The sequence below is a fragment of the Engystomops pustulosus genome, chromosome 11 (genome assembly GCF_040894005.1).
Source record: "Engystomops pustulosus chromosome 11, aEngPut4.maternal, whole genome shotgun sequence".
Taxonomy (NCBI): domain Eukaryota; kingdom Metazoa; phylum Chordata; class Amphibia; order Anura; family Leptodactylidae; genus Engystomops; species Engystomops pustulosus.
Window position 1 is genome coordinate 82,602,091 of NC_092421.1, and position 13,597 is coordinate 82,615,687.

A 13,597-nucleotide genomic window follows, 5' to 3' on the forward strand; every position below is an offset into this window, starting at 1 on the left:
CTCCTTCCTGCATAATCACCAACTTTACTGCTGTTTAAGAAATTTTTCCAGATTTTCCATGGACCTGTATTCATTTTACTACCCATTTTGGACACACATCCTACACTATTTTCGGACTAGGGATGAAATGTGACTCCATTTTCGATGCCACCCTTTAAATATCTTGACCTTGCAATAAGTCTTGATAAATTTGGTCTATAGAGGTAAACCACTACAAATTTTTGCACCGGCATGACCAAAAAGTTGCATGGCTTTTTTGTTAGCCTTAATGACCCAGAATTTACTCAGACTCTCGTTTTTTATTGGTGATATAAAATATGGACTTTTTGTAAATTTTTGCCATTAGAGTACAAATTGCCTTTCATAATCTCAGATTTTTTTTCAGAATAAAATCAAATTTTTATCAAACAACACGCTTCAATTTCAAGTCTTACAAACCAAATGAATTTCCACAAGTTTCTTACTAGTAATTAATGCCTATTTATTTTCTCAGGATACACTTGTTAAATATTTTGCTCGTTACTCTGTCGAGATATTTGTTTCTCAGGGAGGAATTTTAGATTATTTCTCTCATTGCCTTGCAGTGGGTCTGTCTATCTAGATTACAGGACATGGACTCTGATAGAGTTTATCACCATAAACATTTTGGGGCAGATTTACTTTACCCGGTCCATTCGCAATCCAGCGGCGGGTTCTCTGTCAAGGATTCGGGTCTTCCGGCAATTCACTAAGGTAGTGCCCCCGATGTCCACCAGGTGTCGCTGCTGCGATGAAGTCTGTCGGAGTTCACTGGAGTTTACCATTCGTTGCTGGGTACAGGTAGGCGTGTGTCAAGCGACACATTTAAAAAAAAAAAAATTCCGTGTTGTTTCCAAATCCGTTGGGTTATCCGACGGCCACGCCCCTGATTTCGGTCACGTGCATGCCGACGCCGATGCGCCACAATCCGATCGCGTGCGCCAAAAACCCGGGGCAATTCAGCGCAAATCGATAATTTTCGGGAAACCCGACAAAAAAAAGTGATTTGAGCCCTTAGTAAATGACCCCCTTTGTGTGTAATGGAGCAAGTGTGAACCTACTGTGTTGCTGAATGAATTGACTTGACATACGGCTACTCCTAGAGATGCAGTCTTAGATGTCCCCTGGTCTTTACCCCTTAACCTCCAAACATAGATCTGGACTTTAATTCAGGGAAAACACTGTACTGTTAAATATTCAAGTCTCTGTTCAGTGAAAGGTCATCCTGGGTCAAAAGACACCAAAGATTGGCATGGCTTGTGGAGAACCCACAGTCAGGGCGGGCAGAGTAGATAAACAATCCAGGGTACGGAGGATCACACTTTAGTCCACTATCCAGGTAGGTTTGACCCTTTTTTAGGGTGAACATTTCCAAAAGACAGAGACTGGATTATGGCCCAAGTTCTGAGCAAGGAAAAAGGATGTTGAAGTTTGGGGGGAACCGGTGTGAAAATTATACAATATCTTTTTTGTGTAATTGGTGCATTTCGTTACACAGAGATACAACTCTCTTCCTTATAAATATGTTGCTGCCTATATGAATTTATTGTATACGATGGCCAGATTTACTTACCCGGTCCAATCGCAATCCAGCGGCGCGTTCTCTGTGGAGGATTCGGGTCTTCCGGCGATTCACTAAGGTAGTTCGCCCGATGTCCACCAGGTGTCACTATTGCGATGAATTCCATCGGCGTGCACTGAAGTTCACCAAGATAGCCTAGGTGCAGGTAAGTGTGTGTCAAGCGACACATTTTTATTAAAAAATATGGCGTTTTCTCCAAATCTGATGGGTTTTCCGATGGCCACGCCCCCCGATTTCCATTGCGTGCATGCTGGCGCCGATGCACCACAATCCGGTCGCGTGCTCCAAAATCCCGGGGCAATTCAGGGAAAATCGGTGCAAAACGGTAAAATTAGTAAATGACCCCCAATGTATCATAGAGTTCAATGTTAAACCAGTATTTATTTGGTGACTAAGTACAGGAATTTACTATATAGTAAGGGTTTGGTAAGGTATTTCTTTTTGTATAGGTTTGGAGAATACCGGTAATACCCAATGTGCTTTCTTTGTTTACATAGGATGTGGGTTCCGGCAGAATTTCTCACCATATACTTAATCAAGACTTATCCCTTTTTTGTGTACAGAACTTTAGAAGCCAGGACAATTTGGAAGATAGAATTCTGTTTGTAAATATTATACTGTCTATGTCCCCCTTAGGCAAGTGCCTAGAGTGCCTAAATGCATTCTTGCAACTATGTCTTATCGTAACCATACTCGAAGGGCATCTGAAGACAGAGATTTAGTCATTAAAGAGTTTCAATATGGCGTTCTCATTACCATACCACTTAATTGTCTTGTGAACTTAAATTACAAGTGTATATAGGATGGGAATTAATTATGTCTTAATTATTCGAGAGTTCACAATGCAGCACTAAAGAGATAACAACACTCTCTGTACTCCGGCTTGGAGAACTCTAGGCTGGAAGTGTTATTGTCTGTACTGAGGTAGCTTTCTAGCTAAGATGTAAGGGCAAGTGGCAACTGGGGATTAAGGCTGCAAATCCATTTTTATTCAATCACTTGGCATAACAACAGAAAATTCTGCCTAATCCATTCACTGCTCAAACACTTCGCGTGTGAACGTCTTATTACAGGGCAATAAATGTGCGAGTAAAACTTTCATCCATCAGCAAAAGAAAATTTCACTACAAAATAAATGATCACCGAAAGCATTTAGACTTTGTATGAATACAAAAATCCGTCTCATCTTCTTGAAATTAAGCTCTGAAGGGATCTGTTAATTTTTACAGGGGATTTTAAAACCTGATTTGTATCTAAAATGGTATATAAAAAAACCTTAGGCCTCATTCAGATGGCTGTATATACGTCCCCATAGACGGCAATGGTGGCACGGCGACAGTACATGCGCCACTGTTTTCTATGGAGGGAGGAGGGGTCACCTCCTCCTCCTCCACTCCAGCGCATAGCAGTATGCCAGCCCAGCAGGCAAACCACTGTGTGAATGCACCCTTACATGATTAGGGAAGAGTGGACCTGTTTGGGTTCGAGTTCACCCAGCTTCCCATGACCTAAATCTCATTACTCACCCAAACTGGAAACACCCACAATCGGGCAATTAACACCCAGTATTTTGTTGCTACAGGTGGGGAGGTCAGGGGGTGTGTTTGAGTCCAAACACCAAATCTGAACTTCTGGATGAGGTCCAGGGACCTAACCCCACAGTGCTCAGGATGGCACCCCACCAGTCTTGATGATGGCTTTCCTACCGTTTAGTGCACACAGCTTCTATGACAGCCAATTGTTGCTGGGAATAGCTAATTCGTTTTTCCACCCCCCCCTCCCCCAAATCCCCAATCTGCAGGATAAAGGTTGAAATCCAAATGTCCAAAGCTGACTGGTATATATTAGTTTTGGGCCCATAATTCTTAAAGAGAGCTAATTTGTATACTTTTTCTCCAGAAGCAATGCATGTAAAGGGTCCCATACACATTAGATGAAATTTGAAACATATTCCTAATCTTAGGCACATATATAGTGGAAGGGACTACCCAACTCTTGATGCCTTGATTTCAACTGCCCATTTTTCTACCAGAAGACAAAAGCTCTCTCTATATTTTCCTCATGTTCTCTGACCTAAGGTCTTGTGCATGTTCGAAAGGGAGTCCTAGGAAACAGGAGAATGAACAATCATTTGGCTAACAACCATCTTATGTATATGGGGGCTTAAATGCTCCCTATGGAAGGTGGTGTCCCTGCCATTTATGGAGCCTCAAGCAGTTATGCCTGGGGTCCCCCTACTGCACAGTTCTGTTCCGAGTTGCAGAGCAGGAAGTCTGCCATGACATTACACTATATCAAAGCCATGTGATGGACAGTTTAATTCACACAAGGGAAAAATCCTTGGGTAAGTGTCCTACTTGTTCTAGAAACTGGTCTGGAGGAATTGGCTGTATCCCTCCAGGGTTTGGATCCCCCTGATCTCTATGGCCCAAAGTAATTGCGAATGTAGCTTTGTCTCTGTGCTCTTATATATCAGTATCACTGGCAAATCTCACTGCAATGCAAACCAGATGCATAAAATCAATGTTGATGACAACTTCCATAATTGGTCAAGGCTAGAAACTTTTGTGGGGAACTTTTGTTGGACATCTGCGTCATCTATGGTGATAAAAAATGTTTCCAAATTCACCATTGTTAAATTTTAAAGCCAAAACCCACAGTGCAACGTGAAATGGCAAATGAAACGAAAGAGAAGGATCTATGGTGACCAATGGTCTGCATTAGTGGATTATAATATAAGTGGTAGCCCGGGGCCCAAGCCTTCTAGGGGCCACCCAAACCACCCACCAAATTTTATACTTATAAGGACTCTCCGCCTCTCATGATAAGATTATTACTCCATAAGTTGACATTTTTGCATCGGACCTGGTTCTCGGTTGAATAATGGATGAATTACTGAGCCCAAAATTCTACTACATTTCTTAAAGTCCACCAGAGTCGTAGACTGAAAAGAATAGAGGTCTTACAAAAAAAAAAATTCTAAAATTGAGAGAATAGAGATCATAGCATTCTCGAAAGTGATAAGATATGGCCAATCTCTTATTTTGGGGATTTAAGGTGCCCCAGGTGCGGGTAAAAAAGGTGATATCTGAAATAAAACAGATCATATAGTATTTTCAGCAAATCTGGTAAAATCTGAATATTATAGCGAGTATTTGTGAGACACCGACGTGTCATCCGGAGTCGTCTTTGACAACTAATTTATTATGATGCAGTGCCATAATGTGAGAGTGGAAATGTGTCTGCATGAAAGGCTTTCATATTATATTAATAGAGAAATTCCATTCTTACTGATTCTTGCTCTCTCAGAACATTACCTGGGAGAATAGGGGATAGCTTTGTATGCCTGTGTTTGTGAATAAGGTCCAAATGTTCACATCTCACAGGGGAACATGTACATGATCTAGTTATGTCAGAACGAGGTGTTTTCCCAAGCCTCCAAGTATTTCTCTGTTAATCTGTGCTGGCTTAAAACCCTGACACTGTCATGGTCACTTTCCTGATGAGCTTTCTTTGTAAATTACGAGTGAAATGTGCAGGCTCCGTGCCACGGTCTTCAGTGGTTTTTTAAAAAATTTTTTTAGAAAATGAAGAAAACTCTTTTGTACTTGAACAAGGACCACAACCGGACTCGGGTGAACTGGTATAAAAATAATCGGCACGACGGCCTTGTTGGCATTGACTGTTTCGCGGCACAAGACTCATTTGTTTATCTTCTCCCCGGGAGAAGACATATCTAGGTAAGTCGCCAAGAATAGGAGGGTAAAATCGTAGACCTGGGAGGGAATTCTGGCTCTGGCTGTATTGATATTGGCATAAAAGCCGACATAAGAGATAAGAGCTGGAATACAAAAATACTGTACAAAGCTGCAACCGAGAGGATTGGTTTTAGAAAGAGGAGAGAGAGACGGAAAAAAAAAAATCTGTGAAAAAAAAATGTATATATTTTAGTTGTGTAAAATTTTTTAACACTTATACATTCTGAAAATATTTTACCAAAAATTTACATTTTTGCATTTTTTTCAATGGGTGGTTTAAAAGGTAACGTAATATATACGTATATAGTAATATATAGAACCGATATTGATTAGTTCATGGAAAATCTACATTGCCACCTGGTGCTGATATCTGTTATTGCAGGAGTTACACCGTAGGTTTCCTTTTATTTATTTTTTTTCCATAAAAAGGGCAATAAGTATAAGTAGGGCATAGTATCTAGTAGTACAGGCTGTTCCCACAGATTCGGAAGAAAAAACATTTGCTCCATGCCAGTGGCTATTGATTAAGCAATGGGTTATATTTGTATTTTTTAAAACTTTTATTGGCACACCCATAGTGACCAATCAGATTCCACTTGCAGAAGTGAGTGATTTCATTGGTTGCTTTTGGCAACTCCTCCTTTTTTTTATCATCAGGGATGTTATTATGCCACATAACTTACCATGGGAAACACTCATTTACTTGAGGATGAGGGTGGTGAAAAACTTCTATTTTTACAAAAGTTTTTGGACCATAAGTCTCCAACTTTTTTACTACCTCAAATGCCATATTCCTGGTGTGAAAGACTAGTAATATCTATGCCCACTCCTTGTTCATGTAGAGAGATGCACCTCGACCTAACCTAGGCTATGTCCATGACTTGCAGGTTATGTCCTGTATCAAAAACGATGTACAGCCTGCACTGGAAGATATCAAGAAGTCTTAAAGGAAATCTACTACCAGGATGAAGGATTGTAAATCGAGCCCACTGACATACTGGTGTGCGCCCCCTCTGGCAGAAGATGCTCTTCTTGTAGCTTTGTATGCCTTTGTTTTTACGCAAAAGAGGTTATAAAAATTATGCAGATGAGCCTTCGGGGCTCCAAGCTCCATTGACATATATGGAGTCTGGAGCCCCTGACGATCATTTGTATAATTTGTGAAACCTTTTTATTGTAAAAACAAGGTCCTATGAACCAAAAAGAAAAGCAGAACCTACCAGAGGGGGAACTAACTAGTATGTAAGTGCACTTAGTTTACAATTAGAGATGAGCGAGCACTAAAATGCTCGGGTGCTCGTTATTCGAGACGAACTTTTCCAGATGCTCGAGTGCTCGTCTCGAATAACGAGCCCCATTGAAGTCAATGGGAGACCCGAGCATTTTTCAAAGGGACCATGGTTCAGGAATAAAATGTGTTATTTAATTGAAAAAGAATGTCTTCTGATAAGTGATCAGATGTATGCAAACATCTGCAATCTATTCTTCACTGTTCCGCGCGTATATTATCTCCCGACAAGTTATCAGATGTGAAGAACAGTGAAGAATAGAATAAAAACAGTGAACACAGGATGATTTAAGTGAAAAACGCAGTGAAAAACACAGTGAAGAATAGATTACAGATGTTCGGCACATCTGCTTACTTGTCGGGGTGATACGCTGTCCCGGGATCGCTCCTCTTCTTCCACTGAAGTATCCCCGTGCTGCCCGATGTCTCCCCGTGCTGCCCGATGTCTCCCCCGTGCTGCCCGATGTCTCCCCGTGCTGCCCGATGTCTCCCCCGTGCTGCCCGATGTCTCCCTGTGCTGCCCGATGTCTCCCCCATGCTGCCCGATGTCTCCCCGCGCTGCCCGATGTCTCCCCCGTGCTGCCCGATGTCTCCCCCGCGCTGCCCGATGTCTCCCCCGCACTGCCCGATGTCTCCCCGCGCTGCCCGATGTCTCCCCGTGCTGCTTGATGTCTCCCTGCTGCTTGATGTCTCCCTGCTGCCGTTCCGCGCGTATCTTCCGACAAGTAAGCAGATGTGCCGAACATCTGTAATCTATTCTTCACTGTGTTCTTCACTGTCTTTTTCACTTAAATGATCCTGTGTTCACTGTGTTCACTGTTTTTATTCTATTCTTCATTGTTCTTCACTGTGTTTTTTTAATTAAATGCTCGATCTCGAGCAGGGGAAATACTCGTCCGAGCAACGAGCCGTTTCGAGTACCTTAATACTCGAACGAGCATCAAGCTCGGACGAGTATACTCGCTCATCTCTATTTACAATCCTTCATCCTGGTGGTAGATTTCCTTTAATAAATGCTCCTCGTTTAGTTCAGTCACTAAAAACCTAACTAACCCATCATCAGTTTGGGGAATTTTGGGGGAATGATTCCTGTAGTACTTGAAGGAAACCCACCCAAACATCGGAGAACACATAAATTTAATGTACATTAGGGTTAGGGTCATTCCGAAGTATCAAAACGCTGCAAGACAACTTGGTCATTCTCCTTCACCATGGACCCACTGATGTCTGTATAAGTTTGTTGAATTTGAACACGGGGTGTAGTTTGCCAAATTAATTGGAATATAATTTGTGTTCAGAGGACCTGACTACAAAGTTCGGGTTTGTAAAGAACTTGGAAGGTTCTAGTCTCCTGGGTCCGACCTCAAAATTCATTATAGGTTTGGCTAGAGCTTCAAACTCCCCCTGTACCGTTGATGCCAGTGATGGGTTCTGGCCCTGATCGTGGGTGTTAACTCCTTAAATGCCGCTGACAAAGTCACCAGTGGAAATTTAAATTGCAGTGGCCACGTGTGCCATCACTAAACTGTTGCATGATGTTGGGCTTCACCATTTTTTGGAGGGTTGTCACTTCAGGATGACATAATCGGGAACACGACCCTACCCAAAATGGCAACTGCAGTAATCTAAATGCCACTAGCGACTTTCCCAGCTTCATTTAAACAGTTAATAGCCCCAGTTGGGGTCGGGGTTTGTGTAACCGAAGAGGTTTTTAAATTTTACATTTCAGAATTTTAACTACTCATGTATTGGTTGTGCCTTTGACTGTATTTTAAAGTTTTTGTACACACATTGGTTCCCACATTGTAGTAGCTGTTACCTCCATGACACAGATCTTATGCTCATCTCCAAATGTAGAATACGTTATTTATAAAAATCCATTTTTTAGTTATTATGAAGGAAAATTTTATTGACTCATGAGTCCCTTTAAAGAGGCCCTATCCCCAACTTCACAGACCCCACCTCTTTGCATCCTTTAAAGGTTGTTATTTTCAGCACTCAATATGCTCATAGGACTCTCTGCCTCCCTGACCGGTTGGGCAGTGCCGGGCTATCTGCTTCATTCCAGGACCACCCAACTAAAAACAGAGTGCCTCTGTTGGCTTTTAGTGCCTGCACTCAATGGGGGGGGGACTTGCCAAGACTGGGTTCACCACATGCCAGGTCTGATACTCACCCCTTGATGCACAGTGCATCCGATATACTTAGAGGTTCCCCTAACTGAATTCTATGGCCGGTCTTGGTTGGCATATAATTCTGCTATAGCCTGTACCAGGTAGCCTGCAAACCATACCCCTCAACGCTGCCTCCCTTCCCACTTGAGACTTGCAACCTTTTCATGACTTGCATGCCAGAAAACTGGCATAGAAGACATGATAAATGTCCCCGATATTACTTCAGGGCTCTCTACAATTAGGTGCGCTGCGCCAGGCTGTGTGATCCATCCCGAGACCACGTAAATGACACTAGAGTCGCCCAATTAGGCTCTTAGTGTCTGCACTCAATATGATCTTAGGGCTCTTAGTTGGATGATGTCTACTGTCTGATCCATCCATTGACCACCCACCTGACGCTAGAGAACCCAATTAGCATATTGGGGAAGTAATATTACTAATTGCTTAGAAACAGAGACTACAGGAAACAATTCCAACAATTCCTTGGATTGACACTTATTAAAGGGCCGAAAGAGCTGCATCTGGTGGATGTAGGGAAAGGTCTTCTTAAAGGGTTTGATCACATTGACTTCATGGCTTCCATGGGGTCATTTGTTTTGATGGTGCATGGATTTACTGATCCATGTACTAGTATACTATAAAACTCTTGACCAATGCAATCAGTTCCCCGAGTTACGTACAAGATAGGTCCCATAGGTTTGTTGAAGTTGAATTTGTATGTAAGTGGGAACTGTATATTTTACAATTGTAGTTCCAGACAAAATTATTTTTTTTCCCCCGTTGACAACCAAGGATTATCATTAAAGCTTCATTACAGACACTTTACAGCTGATCATTGCAGTCTGGGACTATAGTGAAGCATCCAGAGAGCTTTACCAGAGGTCAAAGTGGGCAGAGAGGTCCGTCTTTAACTAGGGTCGTCTGTAAGTCAGGTGTCCTTAAGTAGGGGACTGCCTGTAGTATAAAAAGAGCCAAAAGTAACATATAGTAACTACAGATTTTTTTACTGTTGATTTTTATGCATTGTTTTAAATATCAAAATAACTAATTTAGAAATAAAAACCTTCCACATCAGAGCCATTGGACCCAAAGGGAAGAGAAGCTTCAACCCGAGTTGTCTATTTATACTTGGTCCATCGTGAATCCCGGGGGCTTGTGATATTGATTCGAAGTTTTGGACTGATACAATAAATTAATTAAACATTCGTGTGTAGTCGTATGAATTCAGTATTCATAATGTATGTGCCGAAAAAAGCTCTTAAGGGATTTTTTTTTTCATAAAGGGTAAGTAGGGAAAACAGCGATGATTATATAGGCCAGAAGGTCCTTAGTCACTATTTGTGTTGGAGATATTCAGGCATTAGTCTGTTTTCAGATGAACGCTCTGCATATTGTACGTGCACAATTGTGCATGGCAAATTAATATGAAGCCATATGAAAAGCGGAGGCAATATCTCCAGAGGACGTCCCGGCGAATCGAAGATACTGATAAACAAACATCCCGCATTTCGTATTAACCCTATTGGCTGTTCCGAAATCTGATTTGTTATCTTTCAACATATATTACAAAAAATAAATTCTGCTTTTTGGTCCTGCTAAACCTTGTGATACCTAATTTACTGTGCAATTTATCTAATGATATTCATGTGTTACAAATTATTCTCCACCATCATTCCCGCAAACCTTTTCTGGGATAGTTGATGCCGCTTTTTTTATAATCTCTGGGTAGTTACGCCGCAGAGGGAAACTGGATTTGCACTTGTACGTTATAATGTTGCGATTCCTTGAAATTGAGATTATATGGGTGTAAGAGAGGGTGTAAATTTTGTGGGATTGCAGTGAAAGAAACAACAGAAAAATGAATAAGCAAATGTAAGTGAATGAAAAAAAATAAATTAAAAATGAAAAACAAAAATATACAACAAATAATCAAAAATACAAATACAAATAAAGAAGACAAAATACAACAAAAAACGAATCGGCACAAAGAAGCTTTTTGTTGTTTTCTGGGCTAACACTGTATTTAATTACCTGAATGATTTAACCGGGAAACTCGTATTGTTGTGACTTTCAATATGTAAACTACTAATTATTAGTGCATGACAATGGCATGGAAGTTGTGTTGCTGGGGTCTACTAATTTTGTATATTTGCCGTGCTATTAATGTCTGCTCCATATACCTTTACTGGCTCTTTTTGAAATTAGCTTAATGGCACTCTGCAGAAATGGACTGCCTACTGCGAGTGAACGCGCGCTCGCTAAGATGGGCTAACGTCCTACTGGGAAGCACTGATTTGGCACAAACAGTGAAATGCTTCAGCATTAATTTACCTGTGTATCAGATGGATCAAAATAAATAATTAAAAGCAGTTTGCAGAAAAAGAAGCTGGTAAAAAAAAAAAAAAAAAAAAAAATCTTGGAAAAAAGGGAATGAAAAATGATAAATATTAACATTTAGTTTGAAGGGGCAAGAAAAATCGAAAATGTTATAAAATGTTGAGCTAAACGACACTCTCAAAACCATTATGTAACAAATTATCACCAAAAATAAATTCATGCATTTTTAAGTTAAAGCATAAAAACACTTCACCAACATCCATCCTGATAAACCAGGGACATTACTCATAGATCCAGGCACCGGGACTGTGGTCATCTTATTATATTAACTTATTTGTTAATCCTGCCTTCTAAAATCAACGTTTACAATTATGCTAATGAGCCACAAGGGCTATAGGGAGCATCAACAGAGCCCCTCAGTGCTTTAGCTTCTCAGGCTGTTGCACTTTGCTGAAGCACGCCTCACCATCTTTTTACTCCCTCAGCACTTCCTCCTCCCTCTGCCTAATGTAATCTCACACATTGAGGGTGGAACTCAGCTCAGCTTGTGAAGTTACAGTATGGAGGGGCTCTGGTAACACCCTCCAGTGCCCTTGTGGTTCATTAACATAAATATAAAAATTCATTTTAGGAACTTTTTAAGGATTTATGGAAGGAGGCCGTAGACAAAAATATAAGAAGATTATTATATTCACGGTGAAAGGATTTTTGAGTGAGTGCCCCTGGTTTATCATGCTTTTTTATGGTAAATTTCCTTTAAGCTAAATTTAATATCAAACTAGTGGGGGTCTATCTGTGGTCAGAAGTGGTTGCGGTGCTCTATTAAACCCAATATCCACTTCACAGACTGTTGACATCATGTTTGTTTGCAGCTGAGTCCCACTGAAATGAATGGGGCTTAACTGCAATACCAAGCACATCCACTTTTCAATGTGTGGCGCTGTTCCTAAGTCAACTGTGAAGAATCCAGACAAGCAGACTGAACAGCTTATACCACTGGTGTCACGACCCAATGATCACCTAAACTAAGGATAAAGATATCAATCCTGGAATAGTCCTTTAAGTTAGCTACTGGACAGAATCTCAACCGGCTGAATCTCAACTTCTGCAGCAGAAGGAGAGTCAATAATGCAGAGGTCACAATCCATAGAACAACAGTGGGTGCTGAGGACATCATCATACCCAAGGGCTTCCAACATAGCAGACACCAAGTAATATAGGAATAATTAACATTCACCTTTATTCCCCTATGAAATGAAAGATGTTTTCTAGAAATTGTACAACACCTTACTAGGGGCTGGCGCAGGGGTGAGTAATAAAGACAGTGGACTTGCCTTTTTTGTTTGTAGATGGAAGAAATAGCATGGGGTGTGGGAGTAGAGGCTAGTAATACCTGTTCAAAGTCGGAGAGGGGACGGAACAGGTCATTGTGATTCTCAATTGAGTCATAGAATTGTTTGGTTGTACATGGGATCCCCTACTTAAGAACACCCGACTTACAGACGACCCCTAGTTACAAACGGACCTCTGGATTTTGGTAATTTACTTAACTTACTATAAACAGTTATAAGAGTTATCAAAGGTGTCTGCAATTAATCTTTATTGTTAATCCTGGTTCTTATGACAACCCAACATTTTTAAAATCCAATTGTCACAGAGACCAAAAAAAAATTTTGACTTTTGGGGTTACAATTATAAAGTATACAGTTCCGACTTACATACAAATTCAACTTAAGAACAAACCTACAGAACCTATCTTGTACGTAACCCCGGGACCACCTGTACTGCAGAAGATGTGCGGAGGTGGGTGTCTCACTGGGAATCAGAAATTTTAGGGGTTGAACCGTAGATCCCGCTAGCACCTGGGAGAATCCTAGTGGTTTATTACGAGGATGAGCAAGAAAATGGCCCCTGGTTCTGCTGAGTGGAAATTTGGGGTTGTCCGAGCCCAGAGATGCTTATAGCTTCGATAACAAGGCTCGATGCAACAGTTGGCTTTGGACCCCTCTTCTCACATTCGATTGCCCCTACTTGGGGCCAAAACAACTCAATCAGTGAGAAATGATTAAGAAATTGTATATGATGCAGTATCCTAAAACATGCGTCTCTCCTATACAGGTCTGAATAATGAGGAAGACGTTCTCTTAAAAACGAAATTGAATTCCACAACATATAAACATCTAAAACGATGAAAATCAAGAGATACAGACACCGGATGTATTAGAAGACATCGGGGCTGCGCGTCTCCTCTCATGCGCTCTCAGAATTATTATTGCCTTGCATATGCTTTCCGTATTAAATAGCAATATATTTATTTTTCAGTAAAAGAATCGACTTCACACTGAGATCCTAAACATTACTTCAAATCATTTAAATTGCATAGTAGGTAGAACCATCAGGAATAAAAAAAAAAAAAAAACCCCGATCATTGAAAACAATG

At 40.9% G+C, this 13,597-nt stretch overlaps 1 long non-coding RNA gene across 1 annotated transcript in view; it reads left to right on the top strand.

Moving 5' to 3' along the window:
* Positions 1 to 5,190: 5,190 nt before the first annotated feature.
* Positions 5,191 to 13,597, top strand: part of LOC140106533 (uncharacterized) — a 30,752-nt gene continuing 22,345 nt past the window's right edge. Inside the window, exon 1 of the long non-coding RNA XR_011850801.1 lies at positions 5,191 to 5,340. This is a non-coding gene — a long non-coding RNA (uncharacterized lncRNA). The remainder of the gene's footprint in view (positions 5,341 to 13,597) is intronic.